At 37.3% G+C, this 16,372-nt stretch overlaps 1 protein-coding gene across 2 annotated transcripts in view; it reads left to right on the top strand.

Annotated features, from left to right (window-relative positions):
* The window catches only part of Smyd3 (SET and MYND domain containing 3), a 709,978-nt gene that overhangs the window by 49,417 nt on the left and 644,189 nt on the right, over positions 1-16,372 (top strand). The window lies entirely within an intron of this gene.

Below are 16,372 nucleotides of genomic sequence, written 5' to 3'. Positions count from 1 at the left end.
TTTTAATTTTTTTTATTATGAAGGGATGTTGAATTTTATTGGTTGCTTTTTCTGCATCTTGAGCTGATCATATAATTTTCGCCCTTTATTCTGTTGATGTGATGTACTATGTTTTTACTTTGTATATGATGAACCATTTTGCATCCCTGTGATAAATCCTACTTGATCATGTAAAATCTTTTTGGTATGCTATTGGATTTGGTTTGCTAGTATTTGTCAAGAGTTTTTTTGCATCTGTGTTCATCAGGGATATTAGTCTGTAGTTTTGTGTTCTTGTTTGGATTTGGTATCAGGGTAATGCTTGCCTTAGATAATGAATTTCAAAGTCTTCTCTTCCTTTCAATCATTTAGAACAGTTTGAAAAGAATTAGTGTTAATTCTTTAAAAGTTTGGTAAAATTCAGAATTAAGCCATCGAGTACTGAGCTTGCGTTTTGTTGGGAGATCATTTTATTACTGATTTGGTCTCATTACTTGTTATTGATCTGTTCAGGCTTTATATGTCTTCATGGGTCATATTTGGTAGGTTATATATATATATAGTCCACAAATTTTATCCATTTCTTATAGGTTTTCCAATTTGTTTGCATATAGTTATTTGTAATAGTGTCTAACGATCCTTTGCATTTTTATGTATTAGCCTGTTTCCCAAGGTTGTAGGAGGGGTAGGTAGTACTGCCTGACTGCTTCTTGGTGCTTCTATGGGTCAGCTGCTCAGGGTGGGCTGCATGGCTATTTCCTGGGTCGAAGCATGCCTGAATGCTTCCTGTGTCAGCAGAAGGGTAGGCGGGGGCTGCCTGGCTGATTGCTGGGGTTCCCTGAAGCCTAAGCTGTTCTGAGTGGGCTATTCAGGTGTCTCCCAAGGCCATTATAGGTGGGCAGTGCCACCCTGGTTGGCAGGCCTAGGTTTGCCAGTAAGCTGTCTCTGTTTTATCAGACGGTAGGTGGGCAGGGTTTCAAGATGGCCCTGGCATCCAGCAGGATGCTGGGTGTGGGAGTGCACAGTGTGGTCTGGGCTCTTTCTCTTGGGCTTTCTCCTAGGCTTTCTCCTAGGCTCAGGGCCTGTGAGGCTTGCAGGCTTCTCTAGCAGTAAATGCTTCAGTTGTTCATGGTGTGTGTGGGAATTGCTAGGGTCTTCCTAATTACCCTGTCTCCATGTGGAGTGAAGTCCCTCTTGGTTCAGGGTTCATTTCAAGAGATGGGATAATAGCTGGGTGCAGTGGTGCACTCCTCCAATCCCAGCAACTCCAGTGGCTGAGGCAAGGAGGATCGTGAGTTCAAAGCCAGCCTCAGCAATGGCGAGGCACTAAGCAACTCAGTGAGACCCTGTCTCTAAATAAAATATAAAATAGGGCTGGGGACATGGCTCAGTGGTTGAATGCCCCTGAGTTCAATCCCCAGTACCCCCCCCCCCAGAGAGAGAGAGGAGAGAGAGAGAGAGAGAGAGAGAGAGAGAGAGAGAGAGAGAGAGAGAGAGAAACAGATATGGGATGATAGATACCGTGTGCTTTGTTTCTTTCCCTTTAAGGCCATTGTGTATCTGCAAGTCTGAGTCAGAATACCCACTGCGTTCTAGTGAAATAACTGTTGTTTTTTTTGTTGTAGTCTTTTATTATAGAGGAAGCATGCAAGGCACCTTTGGTCACCTATCTTGCTGACATCACCTATGTCCTACATTTTTATGATGGATTTAAAACAATTTTTTTTTTTTTTTTGGTGGTGCTCGGTATCAAACCCAGGATCTTGTACATGTTAGTCAAGCACTCTACCACTCAGCTATACCTCTAAGCCCTTATGATGGATTTTAACATATCAGTATGTTGCACGTGATTTGTTGTTCTGCCCAATATCTGGAATGGCATGTGCTAAGTGTTCAGAAAATATTCCTGTTGACTAATCGAGAGTGTCATAATGTCCACTGTCTGATAAAGATTGACAGTCTGTCAGTGACAGAATAAACATGTTTGAATTAGTTGCCCTTGAAATGAAATCAGATTCTTAGGTTCCAGACACTTGGAAAATATGAGAAGTATCAGAAAATGCCCAAAGGTGTGTTTGATGCGCTGATATTCTTTTGAATCTGTCTTTTTCAGAAGTTACCTTAAACAGTTTAGGGTAACATAGAACACAGCTCCCTTCTGCTTCCTAGACTTGTTTTCTCCAAGCTAACTTGTCATGGCTTGTAGCTGATAGTTGGCCTGATGATGATTGGGGTTTAGCATAGTTAGCATTCATTAAAGTATAGTAAAAACTTACTAAATTTATATCTAGCTAATTAAGAATTTATAAAAATTCTGACATGCTGGTTTGAATTTTTTTTTAAACTGTTGAAGGCAAGGAGGCAAGGATTTGCTTAGCTAATTAAAACTGTAAACAAGAAGGAATCTTTAATCTATTGGAGTCAAACCAGGAACTGTTTTCAAGCACTTGTTAAAATCAACACAAACTAGGGATATGCCAATTAAAAAAATTTTAAATTAATTAAAGCACTAATGGATTCTCTAAGGCACTCTTCCTTGGCATTTGTTGAGATTATTAGGAAGCAGGGACCTATTCATATTTTTCAGATTCTTTGTTTATGACTTATATTAAGATATACACGTTATACTATTATCTAATACATATACAGGTAACTGAAACAGAAGTTGTAGAAAACAAGGTTAACCTTTTTCCTTGTGATATACCATTTTTATTTTCTTATATTTCAAATATTTAAAAGTGTTTCTTGGAACCCACTAAATCAGTTTTACAAATTGATCAAGACCTGCAGTTTGAAAAAAAAATATTGCACTCAATGATGAGCTTTAGTTATTTGTTTTTCTTTTACAAAGTGCTAGTTCAGTGTCTGGCACTCAATAGTTTGCTCAGTATATGTTAAATGACTGACTTGATGATTGGAAAGAGGAGTAAGATGTGAAGTAGAAATTCACATCTTTGCTGTTGAAGTTCTTGGGTCTGATAAATATAGCAGAGGCAAAGCACTTTTTTTTAATATTTATTTTTTAGTTGTAGTTGGACACAATACCTTTATTTATTTTTATGTGGTGTGGAGGATCAAACCCCAGGACTTCTCGTGTGCTAGGCGAGTGCTCTACTGCTGAGCCACAACGCCAGCCCAAGGCAAAGCACTTTTGATACTTATGTGTCTGCCTGCCTGCCTGCCTGCCTGCCTTCCTTCCTTCCTCCCTTCCTTTCTCCCTCCCTCCTTCGGAAGCCTGTGTTACTTATCTCAAGCAAAGAAGAATGTATTACAAGGATTCCTTCCATCTTGCAACTTGAGAAAGGATTGAAACTGGCCTTCAAGGGCCCAAGCATATCATTCTGTATTTTTTTTTTGTCTCTGTTTCTCTGTTCTTGGTTGCTCCCCACTCCCACCCAGGATGGTTTTCTCAAAGTATACACAACAATTTATTTTCAAAGCTTCTGATTTTATATTTCAGGTCCAGCTCTTAATATTGCGTATGTCTTGCCATGTGCTAGAATAAATTAGTCTTCTATTATGTACTGTGTGCTAAGTAGTCTGAATACATTCTAAAATCCAGTATTTCTGATGGCTTTGTTTTACCTTTTGGGGCATATAAATACACATTAAATGCATGGTTGTATATTACAATCACTGTTTGAAGAAGTGTTAAAATTAAGTCATCATACTTCCACAACACACAGTCCTAGGTTAGCCTGCAGGATGGTTACAAAGATGAATGTAATGTATTTTGAATAGCTTTGCCACTTGAAGGTTATGGCCCTGTTCTAGCAGAATATACCAAGTCATGCACAAATGACTGTGTTCATGATGTTAGGTCAAAACAATTTTCAGCTTTTCTGTACCTCAGTTTTATGTCTGTTTGTCTTTTTTGTTTACATGTTTACCTCTATCTTTCTCATCTAGAATGCAGAGTTCAACACTTTGCCTTTGGTTCATATTTTGTATTCTACATGTGGACTTCTGTCCTTTTTTTTTTTCTTTCTAGTATCAGTGCTTGTAGTTTGACTCAAACTTTGGTCAGGGGTTTTTACTAGGCATGGCTTGGCATTCTGAGCCCTTCTTGAACCATGTTGCAGGGCCTAACCTTGAACCCTCATTAAGGAATGCTTATCTTGCTCATTGTGCAGCAGAGAAGTCCTAACATAGAACTATGTTTGGGGACAGAGTGCTGTCAGAACACTGGCAAGCGCCATTTCCTCATTCCCTTGACCAGAAGTTATTCCCCTGTTGGTGCAAGGTCGGCCTAGTTGGTAGTTTCTGGACTCTTGGTTTCTTGACTCCAATAAAATGATATGTTGTGTATCACCTCTGGCCTATCATGACTGTTATATGTAAATTGGCACATACCCACTATAAAAGCTATTTTTGCTACACAATAAAGCAAACACTGTTCTCTGAAACCATCTCCAGAGGGGTTTCTCCGCACCCTCAAGCTCCCCACAAGTCGATGCTGGAAGGGCAGGCCCCTCAGCAGAACCAAACCAGGAAGACAAAACAATTAGATCAGAAAATGTGGTGGTGGTGGTGGTCGTCGTCCCTCCTCCTCCTCCTCCTCCTCCTCCTCCTCCTCCTCCCCCTCCCCCTCCCCCTCCCCTCCCCCTCGATAGAAGCAATAAAATCACACAGTTTTAATGCACCGTGATAAAGATCATAGTTGAAGTTTGAACAAGCACCATAGGAATGCCAGTGTCTGTGTAGTAGTAAGGCCTCCAGAAAAAGTTTTGGAAAGAATCAGTAAATGAATGGCATGTCTGGTATTGTTAAAGAATAATCTTACTGAGGAGGAAACATTGAGTTGGTTTCTGAAGAATTTGTCATGTTTTGGTGGTAGGAGGCAATGGATTGGGCCTTTTGACTGTAAAAACAGCTTGTGTATAAAAAATAAGTTATGAATTGATGGAGAACATTTGAATGGGAATGTTGTATTGATTACATGGGAGAGTAGATGAAGGGATAGGATTTGGATTTCATTTTCTAAGATCTATATAGGGTTTCTAGTGGAAGACTAATGGGAAGAGATATGTTCTTTTAAAGGGTAGCTGTGGTCAGTGTTAGCCTGAAGTGGAAATAAATGGTCAGTATAGACATGAATTAATTAAGATATTATTTTAGCTGGGCACAGTGGTACATGATTATAATCCCAGTGACTTTGGAGGCTGAGGCCGAAGATCACAAATTCAAAAGCCAGACACAGCAATTTAGTGAGGCCCTAAGCAACTAAGTGAGACCCTGCCTCAAAATAAAAAGGGCTGGGGATGTAACTCAATGGTAAAGCACCCCTGGGTAAAGTACCCCAATGTGGGAGGTGGGAGGGGTAAGCAAGCTATTTTAAAAGTCTAGAAGTCTAGGCAAGAGATAATGGTTCCATCTAAGGCTATAGCAGTAGAGTGAAAAATATCTTAAATTTGATCTCTTTTAGGGAGGTAGACTGTTCAGGAACATTTGCTCCAACATAGGGCCATATTGAACCAGGCCAGACTGGTTCAATTCAGTGTCCTAGGATGGGGGTTAATAAAGGTGAGCCTTGGGTCTACCTTCCATATTCAGCTGTGTCTTCCATGATTCTGATCCTTTGTTTACTTGGTTAATCATCTTTTAGGTCTGCATCCAGTTTTACAATCTTGGCAATTGTTCTTCAGACCTGATAACAAAAATTTGGTAGATCTTTTTGGCTTTTGGTTATTATTCAACCTCTCATGGATAGTAAAACAGTCTTTTTTTTTTCTTTTTTTAAAATTTTATTTATTATAATTTGTTATATATGACAGCAAAATGCAATTAAATTCATATTACACAAATACAGCACAGTTTTTCATGTCTCTGGTTGTATACAAAGTAGAGTCACACAATTTGTGTTTTCCTACATGTACTTAGGGTAATGATGCCTGTCTCATTCCACCTTCTTTTCTACCCCCAGGTCCCCTCCCTTCCACTCCCTCCCCTTTGCCTGATCTAAAGTTCATCTATTATTCCCATGCTGTCCCCCCATCCCATTATGAATCAGCATCCTTATATCAGAGAAAACATTTGGCCTTTGGTTTTTGAGGATTAGCTAACTTCACTTAGCATTATATTCTCCAACTCTATTCATTTACCTGCAAATGCCATGATTTTATTCTCTTTTAATGCTGAGTAATATTCCATTATGTGTGTGTGTGTGTGTGTGTGTATATATATATATATATATATATATATATATATATATATATATACACATACCATATTTTCTTTACTCATTTATCTACTGAAGGGTATCTAGGTTGGTTCCACAATTTAGCTATTATGAATTGTGCTGCTATAAACATTGATGTAGCTCTGTCCCTTTAGTATGCCGTATAAACCAAGGAGTGGGATGGCTAGGTCAAATGGTGTTTCCATTTCCAGTCTTTCTTTTTTTTTTTAATTTTTTATTGTTGGCTGTTCAAAACATTACATAGTTCTTGATATATCATCTTTCACACTTTGCTTCAAGTGGGTTATGAGCTCCCATTTTTAGCCCATATACAGATTGCAGAATCACATCAATTACACATCCATTGATTTACATATTGCCATACTAGTGTCTGTTGTGTTCTGCTGCCTTTCCTATCCTCTACTATCCCCCCTCCCCTCCCCTCCCCTCTTCTCTCTCTGCCCCCTCTACTGACATTCATTTGTCCCCCTTGTATTATTTTTCCCTTTCCCCTCACTTCCTCTTGTATGTACTTTTGTATAACTCTGAGGGTCTCCTTCCATTTCCATGCAATTTCCCTTCTCTCTCCCTTTCCCTCCCACCTCTCATCCCTGTTTAATGTTAATCTTCTTCTCATGCTCTTCGACCCTACTCTGTTCTTAGTTACTCTCCTTATATCAAAGAAGACATTTGGCATTTGTTTTTTAGGGATTGGCTAGCTTCACTTAGCATAATCTGCTCTAATGCCATCCATTTCCCTGTAAATTCTATGATTTTGTCATTTTTTAATGCAGAGTAATACTCCATTGTGTATAAATGCCACATTTTTTTTATCCATTCATCCATTGAAGGGCATCTAGGTTGGTTCCACAGTCTTGCTATTGTGAATTGTGCTGCTATGAACATCGATGTAGCAGTGTCCCTGTAGCATGCTCTTTTTAGGTCTTTAGGGAATAGACCGAGAAGGGGAATAGCTGGGTCAAATGGTGGCTCCATTCCCAGCTTTCCAAGAAATCTCCATACTGCTTTCCAAATTGGCTGCACCAATTTGCAGTCCCACCAGCAATGTACAAGTGTACCCTTTTCCCCACATCCTCGCCAGCACTTGTTGTTTGACTTCATAATGGCTGCCAATCTAACTGGAGTGAGATGGTATCTTAGGGTGGTTTTGATTTACATTTCTCTGACTGCTAGAGATGGTGAGCAATTTTTCATATACTTGTTGATTGATTGTATGTCCTCCTCTGAGAAGTGTCTGTTCAGGTCCTTGGCCCATTTGTTGATTGGGTTGTTTGTTCTCTTATTGTCTAATTTTTTGAGTTCTTTGTATACTCTGGATATTAGGGCTCTATCTGAAGTGTGAGGAGTAAAGATTTGTTCCCAGGATGTAGGCTCTCTATTTACCTCTCTTATTGTTTCTTTTGCTGAGAAAAAACTTTTTAGTTTGAGTAAGTCCCATTTGTTGATTCTAGTTATTAACTTTTGTGCTATGGGTGTCCTATTGAGGAATTTGGAGCCCAACCCCACAGTATGTAGATCGTAGCCAACTTTTTCTTCTATCAGACGGCGTGTCTCTGATTTGATATCAAGCTCCTTGATCCATTTTGAATTAACTTTTGTGCATGTCGAGAGAAAGGGATTCAGTTTCATTTTGTTGCATATGGATTTCCAGTTTTCCCAGCACCATTTGTTGAAGATGCTATCCTTCCTCCATTGCATGCTTTTAGCCCCTTTATCAAATATAAGGTAGTTGTAGTTTTGTGGATTGGTTTCTGTGTCCTCTATTCTGTACCATTGGTCTACCCGCCTGTTTTGGTACCAGTGCCATGCTGTTTTTGTTACTATTGCTCTGTAGTATAGTTTGAAGTCTGGTATCGCTATACCGCCTGATTCACACTTCCTGCTTAGCATTGTTTTTGCTATTCTGGGTCGTTTATTTTTCCATATGAATTTCATGATTGCTTTCTCTATTTCTACAAGAAATGCCGTTGGGATTTTGATTGGCATTGCATTAAACCTATAGAGAACTTTTGGTAATATTGCCATTTTGATGATGTTAGTTCTGCCTATCCATGAACAGGGTATATTTTTCCATCTTCTAAGATCTTCTTCTATTTCTCTCTTTAGGGTTCTGTAGTTTTCATTGTATAAGTCTTTCACCTCTTTTGTTAGGTTGATTCCCAAGTATTTTATTTTTTTTGAAGATATTGTGAATGGAGTGGTTGTCCTCATTTCCATTTCAGAGGCTTTGTCGCTGATATACAGGAATGCCTTTGATTTATGCGTGTTGATTTTATATCCTGCCACTTTGCTGAATTCATTTATTAGCTCTAATAGTTTCTTTGTAGAGCCTTTTGGGTCTTCTAGGTATAGAATCATGTCATCTGCAAATAGTGATAATTTAAGTTCTTCTTTTCCTATTTTGATGCCTTTAATTTCTTTCGTCTGTCTAATTGCTCTGGCCAGTGTTTCAAGAACTATGTTGAACAGAAGTGGTGAGAGAGGGCATCCCTGTCTTGTTCCAGATTTTAGAGGGAATGCCTTCAATTTTTCTCCATTCAGAATGATGCTAGCCTGAGGCTTAGCATAGATTGCTTTTAAAATATTGAGGTATGTTCCTGTTATTCCTAGTTTTTCTAGAGTTTTGAACATAAAGGGATGCTGTACTTTGTCGAATGCTTTTTCCGCATCTATTGAGATGATCATATGGTTCTTATTTTTAAGTCTACTTCAGGAAATAGAAAAAGAGGGAGAACTTCCAAATTCATTCTACGAGGCCAACATCACCCTGATACCTAAACCAGACAAAGACACTTCAAAGAAAGAAAACTACAGACCGATATCTCTAATGAACCTAGATGCAAAAATCCTCAATAAAATTCTGGCGAATCGGATACAAAAACATATCAAAAAAATTGTGCACCATGATCAAGTAGGATTCATCCCTGGGATGCAAGGCTGGTTCAGTATACGGAAATCAATAAATGTTATTCACCACATCAATAGACTTAAAAATAAGTCTTTTTTTTAACATTTAAAAATTTTTATTTAGATATAGATAGACACAATATCTTTATTTTGTTTATTTTTATGTGGTGCTGAGGATCAAACCCAGTGCCTTACATGTGCGAGGCAAGTGCTCTGCTACTAAGCCACAACCCAAGCCCCTTAAACAGTCTTACAGGGAAGATGTCAGTCACAATAAATGGTGATTAATGCTTTAATGGAGCCGTTTAATGGACAGAATACTGTGGAAGCTAGGAGGGAGGGCTGTCTAATGCCACTGTGCTCAGTTAGGTTGGGAGAGAAAATGCTTTAGTTTGGTGTGGGTGTATGCGGTAGGTATATCACATAGGAGAGAAGTTTGAGGTGCCTGTGGGATATTTAGGTGGAGCTGACCAGGAGAGGACTGGAATGATGCATCTGAATGAGTAGTTGGTCTCTGCTTTGGCTGCCCTGTAGGGAAACTAAATGCTAGCACAGAACCATGTCTTGGTCCTAATCATAGAGATTCCTATTCAGTTAATCTGATACAGGGAGCCAGTGTGACATTTTAAAAGGGACTGAATTGATGCAAATGTGCAGCCAGGATTGACAATCACTAATTTGGGAGAGAACTTTTCCTGGAGAAGGTGAAGCATTAGATATCTAGTGATAGTGGAAACCTTAGATGTAGATCAGTTGGGGAGCAGGTAAAACAAATAGAATATTATTGAACCAGATGCAAAAACATCAGTGAATGCCAGCATTGTGGTGAACAAGGAGCTGCTAGCAAAGGAGAGCCTGCAAACACATTTCCTAAGTCTTAATTGCACATTATTAAAATTTAGGTTATTGATGTATGTTTTGCACAGTTTTTCCCTTTTATGAACCAGAGTGGATTGTGTATCAGGATATACCTTAAGTGCCTATTTCACATATATTTAGTAGATTGTCAGACTGATACAGCTGAGATTAATCTTTTAATCATTGTAGAAAAATATGAACTTTAATTTTTATCAGTAGCTAATACCCTTATTTGCTTCCAAGTTTATTTAAAATAAGATTGCATGAAAGTAACAATCTTTAAGAATCTGTTTTATTTTCTGAATTCAAAGTCACCTGTCATTTTTGCCATAAATTCTTTGAGGCATGAAATAGCCTGCCAGTTGTCTATTGCTTTCAAAGTTAATGAATGGTTATCAATTTATTATGGGTAATAACCTAGCTGCAAATTGTAAAGAAGGTATTCTATCACTTCCTAGCATTTTTTGCCTCAAGGCAGTGTCTGCCTTTTCTATACTCTCTGCCTTTTCTACAGCATTTGGAGGCCCAGTGTCCCTAAAGCTTTTAATAGAGCACATTTCTTACTTGGAAACCTCTTAACATTTGGTAATAGCTCAGTGAAATATTAGCTGTTTCTATCTTGCTTTGTGTCATAGATAATGTGTAAGTAAAATTTCTTGACATAGGATTGTAAATAAAATCTCTTGATGTAAGGTGAACCAGTGTGGCATTTTAGTTCGATATATTTAATTCTTATTTCCAATTCATATTCCATTCAGTACATACAAGTGTGGCAGTTTAATGATTGGAAAAATGGGATTGTTTCAAGGAACCTTACTTTTAAAAGACATACTTCCCTACCCTGAATGAAGAGAATTCCTCTATAGCATGAGATCTTTTCTTTTAGACAGAGATTTGGACTTGGCTATATCTTTATGTAAAACAAGCAATAACTGTGGTCCATATTTTATTCAATTTTACATTTCAGGCACTGACTACAGTATTGTAAAGTAAATACTTGTTGAGTTAATGTGAATCATTACCTCATTTCTTTAGGTATAAATTTTCTGTATTTTAGAGTGGTTTATATTAGGGATAAGAGGTCATTGATTTAACCCCATTTATGGCTTTTATCATAGCAGTGTGAATAGGGGCAACTATGCAGCTAAATGTGCTTATTTTTAGTTGCAAACTCAATTTCAGTCCCAGTTCCTTCATTGTTTGAAAGCTGCCCTCTAGTCCCTGTTTGGTAGCACATGCCTATAATAGCCCAGTGACTTGGGAGGGTGGGGCAGGAGGACTGCAAGGTCAATGTCAGCCTCAGCAACTTGATGAGACCCTGTTCCAAAATTTAAAAAAAAAAAAAAAAGAATAAAATAAAGAGGACTGGGGATAGAGCTCAGTAGTAAAGTGCCCCTGGGTTCAACTTGCAGTTTAAAAAAAAGAAAAAAGAGCACAATTTTTCATGTCTTTGGTTGTACACAAAGTGCAGTCACATCCTTGTGTCTTCATACATGTACTTAGGGTATGAATTGTAACGCACTCTGTTGTTATATATAACAAATTAAAATAAATAAATTAATGAATAAGCATATTGAACATGAAAAAAATTCAGAAAATTGGATGAATAGATGCTAGAAATATTTTGAAGTCAAAGTATTTCTACAGTCTAAAGAAAGGATTAATATTTCAAATCAAAGTCCCCAAGTAAAAATTACCATTAGCATTTAGCAATAAAATTCATTGTAATTAAAATAAAGAAAAAGAAAAAGCAGAGCTGCCCTTAAGAGTGAGCTTGCTTCCAGTCCTGGTCCTTATATAATAATTGAATATTTTTATCTGCTTCATTTTGGCTCATTCAGTAAGAGTCTAGCACAGTGGTTTGTGTATAGTAGTGGTTAAAGTAATTAGTGAATATGCTTTAATGAAGTAGGAGTATAAACATTATTGAGATTTGTTTGGGTCTGTAGTGTGTTGTTGGTCTCTCATCAGTTATTGCTATTGCTATTAATCATTTACCTGTGTACATTTTAAAAGCCTCCAAAAAATCTGTTCAGATGGATTACTTCATAGATTCTTATTCTAAAATACATATGGGAATTAGGAGAGAGAATGCTCTCATTAGCTTACCCCATTCATTTCTTTTCACATATTTGCTTTGTGCTTTCTTCACATGTTTACTTTGTCTCCTCAAGCATATATAATAAACATTTCTCTTGATGGAAACATATCTACATTTTATTATAACTGCTGCAGAGTTATGCACATAGTAGGAACTCCATAAATAATTGTTGACTAGTTTTTTGGCTGACTGTTGAGTTAGGAGGCTGAGATGCTGAGAGCATTTTTCCTACATATCAGTGCACTGCAGTTTCTTAACAAATGTATGTTTGGTCATTAAATATTTCCTTGAAGGGCAGGGCATGCCTGTAATCCCAGTAGTACGGGAGGCTGAGGCAGGAGAATCACAAGCTCAAAGCCAGCCTCAGCAGTTTAGTGAGGCCCTAAGCAACTCAGTGAGATCCCATGTCCAAATAAAATATAAAAAAGGGGCTGGGGATGTAGCTCAGTGATAAAGTGCCCCTGGGTTCAATAACTGGTATCCCCAGAAAATTTCTTTGAAGGAATCCTAGTTTTCCTGTTAATTTATTTAGTAGTTTAATGCTCCGTATTTAAGGGGGCATTTCTCTGTTTATTTATTCAGAACTTCTCTGTGCAGTGTGAACCATTTCCTAACATATGACTGATCTGCTCATCTTTGAAGCAGCTGCTCACATCTAGGCATTGTCTGCTCACCTGTAATCAGGGCGTTCCACTTGTTCTGTCACACCCCCTTTTGCCCCTGATTTGATGCAGTTGGTGCTGTTTAGTCATTGTGGGCTGTTGTGTGAGTACAGCTGGGGTTTATGAACAGTTGGTGGCAAAGCTGCTCTGTTGTCTTGATTCTCTTGGCCTGGTAACCCAGGGATTAAATTTGTTGAAGGTTGGTTTAAGAGATTGGGCATAAGTTTTAGTTGACGGAACTCATGTGTTTTTTCTTGTGAGCACCTACTTCATTCAGGCAGTGTGATCCTATTCAGGGTTGGTTTGCTTCCTGCTCTAGCAACTTAACTTAGGTGCCGTAGGACATCTTTGACCAAGTCCACACTTTTTGAATACCTCCTTTTCTATAACTTTGGAGTTTTATGTTCACCAATTAAACCAGTAGAGTTGAATATTTCTTTTTAGGTAGGAACTATCAATTTATTTTCATTTCCAGTTATTTTACCTTTTTTTGTCACTAGTGAAAATAGCATTTTTAAAAATAAAATTTCTGTCTTCATGTAAAAATATGATTTTTTAAAACATAAGTTTGTAATCAGCCATTGTACTAAGTTGTCATTTCCAATAGTATTTTAGTTTTTTCCCCTTAGAGTTTTGTAGGCACAGTCTATCTGCATATATGGATTCTTTTGCCTCCTTTCTGATGGATAGTTTCATATATCACAATGGTGGAAAGCATGGGAAAGTGGTTCTGGAACCACTACTGCTTGGATTTTAAGCCCTATCTCTGTCAACTTGCTAGCTGTGTGACTTTGGGCAAGTTACTTACATTCTTCCTGCCTCAATCTCCTCATCTGAAAGTGAGTATTGCCTCGTGAGATTGTTATAATATGACTATATGAATTAAACAGTTTAATATTTATAAAGTGTTTAGGACAGTGTCTGAGACATAGTAAGCACCATAAAAATGTTTCATAAATGAAAAACATATCTTTTCTCCTTGTATTGGCTAATAATTCTTGATCAATATTTAAAAATGATGGTGGGCTTTCTTTATACCACCCAGACTTCAAGAAGAATGTTTCTCTGTTTTCTTGTTTAAAATAGTGTTTCTCATAAAGCATGAGAAAGTTATGGAGTAATATCAAATTTTGTATTTTTCAGTGATGTTAACCAAATAGTTATCCTGTTTTGCTCAGAGTTAAAAATCTGGAGTTGTTTTAAAATTTTGCTTGTATGCCTATTTCATATCTACTGAGATGATCATATAACTTCTTAAATTTTATATGAGTTATTATTTAAAAGTGTGGATTTCTTAATATTGAACTATCTTTGCATCAGTGGATAAACTCTAGTTTATCCTTTGTTTAGTGCACTTTGGAGTTCTCTTTGGTATTACAGTTTCTGTATTAAAATTTTAGGTGCGATTTGGTGTGGTTTTGTTTGTTTGTTTTTGTGATAGTGGGGATTGAACCCAGGGTGTTTTGTATGCTAGGTAAATACTTTGCCACTGAATTGCATCTCCAGTCCAGATTTCTTTTTTTTTTTTTAAGTCTTTTAATTTTAATTAGTTAATCAATTAATTAATTTCTTGCAGTGCTGAGGATCCACTCCAGGGCTTTGCAAATGTTAGGCAAGTACTCTGTCACTGAACCACACCCAGCCCAAATTTCTGGTTTTCATTATTTTTTATTTCTTTGGGATTCTGGGTATTGAACACCTCCCATGTACTAGGCACACACTCTAACAATGAGCTATACCAGCATCCCTGCTGGTAATTTAAAATGTGCAAGTTTTGGTGTCAGTTTGATGCTGTAAATATTTGTCAGTTTTCCTTTTTTCTCTGTACTCTAGGAAGGTTTAAATTATATTATCTATTCTTTTAGAGTTTAAAAGAATGTAGGGCTGGGGATGTAGCTCAGTGGAAGAGTGTTGGCCTAGCATGTACAAGGTTATGGATTTGACCCCCAGCACTGCAGAAAAAAGAATTTAAAAGAATGTTGAATTAGGATGAGATCTGAGAAATTTAGTTCAGGTGCCTTAATTTTCTAGAGGAAGAATGAGTGATTTGCTTACAGCTGTTTAGTGGCCCACCCTGAGGGTAAGGGTTTGAGGTGTTGCTTTGGAGGTGAGGAAATAACATTTATTAAGCATTTACTTAGGTATTTTAAAAGCAGTATCATACCGATTGACTGATTGATACTAGGGATTGAGGCCCAGGGTGCTCTACAACCGAGCTTTTTAGCCCTTTTTATTTTTTATATTGAGAAAGGATCTTGCTAAGTTGGTGAGGCTGCCCTTGAACTTTCAATCCTCCTGCCTCAGCCTCTTGAGCTGCTGGGATCACAGTCATGGGCCACTGCATCTGGCTAGTTTTATACTTTTGATGTACTCTTTAAGTGTGGGTTCTGCTTATTTGATATCCAAACTCAGGATTTTGTTGATTTTTTAAAAGAGAGTTTTATTTTTTAAAAAATAGATTTTATTTTTTAGAGTGGTTTAAGGTACATAGCAAGATTGAGAGGAAGACAGAGTTTTTACATACTCCCACTCCCATACACCTAGACTCCCTGTCTATCTTCATCCCACATGGAAGTGGTATATTTGTTACAATTTATAAACCCACACTGACACATCATTGTCATTCAAAGTCCATACTTCACATTAGAATTCACTCTTAATGTTGTATGTTCTGTAGGTTTTGACAGGTGTATAATTGCATGTGTGGTAGTTTCGTTGCCTAAAAACCCCTGTGCTCTGCTTGTTCATCCTTCCCTCTCCCTAAATTCTGGCAACATTTCATCTTTTTTACTGTCTCCATAGTTTTGCCTTTCCCTGAATGTCATATATTTGAAATCATACTATATATATATATATATATATATATATATATATATATATATATATATATATATATAAACTAATTCTTTCACTGAAAAGCATGTATCGAAAGTTGTTCTATGACTTTTCATGGTTTAATAGCTCATTTCTTTTTAGCTCTGAGTAATATTCCATTGTCTGGGTAAAATTCTATTCCTTCGAGTGGCTCAATATTTTCCCTGGATCTTGTCAGTGAGCAAATACTTATTGAAATCCAGCAAAGTGTTTTGCAACTCTTCTTGGCTCTAGTTCTGCAGTGATCAAAACAGACAAGAACTGTATCTGTCTTTATGGAACCTGGATGGTTTCCAGAACCCAACAAGTATCTGCTGAAGGTTTGTGCTTGAATTCTGTTTGCTCTTGGCCCATCAACCCATTTGGAGATTCTTTTGTCTTTTTTGGGGACTTCCAAGTGTAGTAATATGCCTTTATTTCCACTAGGTGGTGGTAGGATCATGTATACTGTAGAGTTTGCAGAGTAATTGAGTCACTAATTGTTTGCTTATAAACAGTTCTCTTTGTAAGTTAAATTTAATATGTTTATATTAATCCACTGGAATGTAATCATTAATTAAAATGGGAACTTTAAAACAGGTCTTTCAGAATAAATCCCAATATGAATAATATCTGAAATTCTTAAGTTTGTCGTCTTTGTTTTAACAATGAAGCATTTACTGATATATAGCTACAAGCTGGGCATTGTCCTAGTGTTGAAGATTCAAAGTTGAATGTGATTTCCTATTTGTCACAATTTAATGAGGAAGAAAAATATGAAAAAAGATCCATTACATACAACGAAATGCATGC

Source organism: Marmota monax, unplaced genomic scaffold (genome assembly GCF_021218885.2).
Source record: "Marmota monax isolate L192 unplaced genomic scaffold, Marmota_monax_Labrador192_F-V1.1 WCK01_AAM20220418_F8-fsc00090, whole genome shotgun sequence".
NCBI lineage: Eukaryota > Metazoa > Chordata > Mammalia > Rodentia > Sciuridae > Marmota > Marmota monax.
This window is presented reverse-complemented; position numbering and strand designations above follow the sequence as displayed.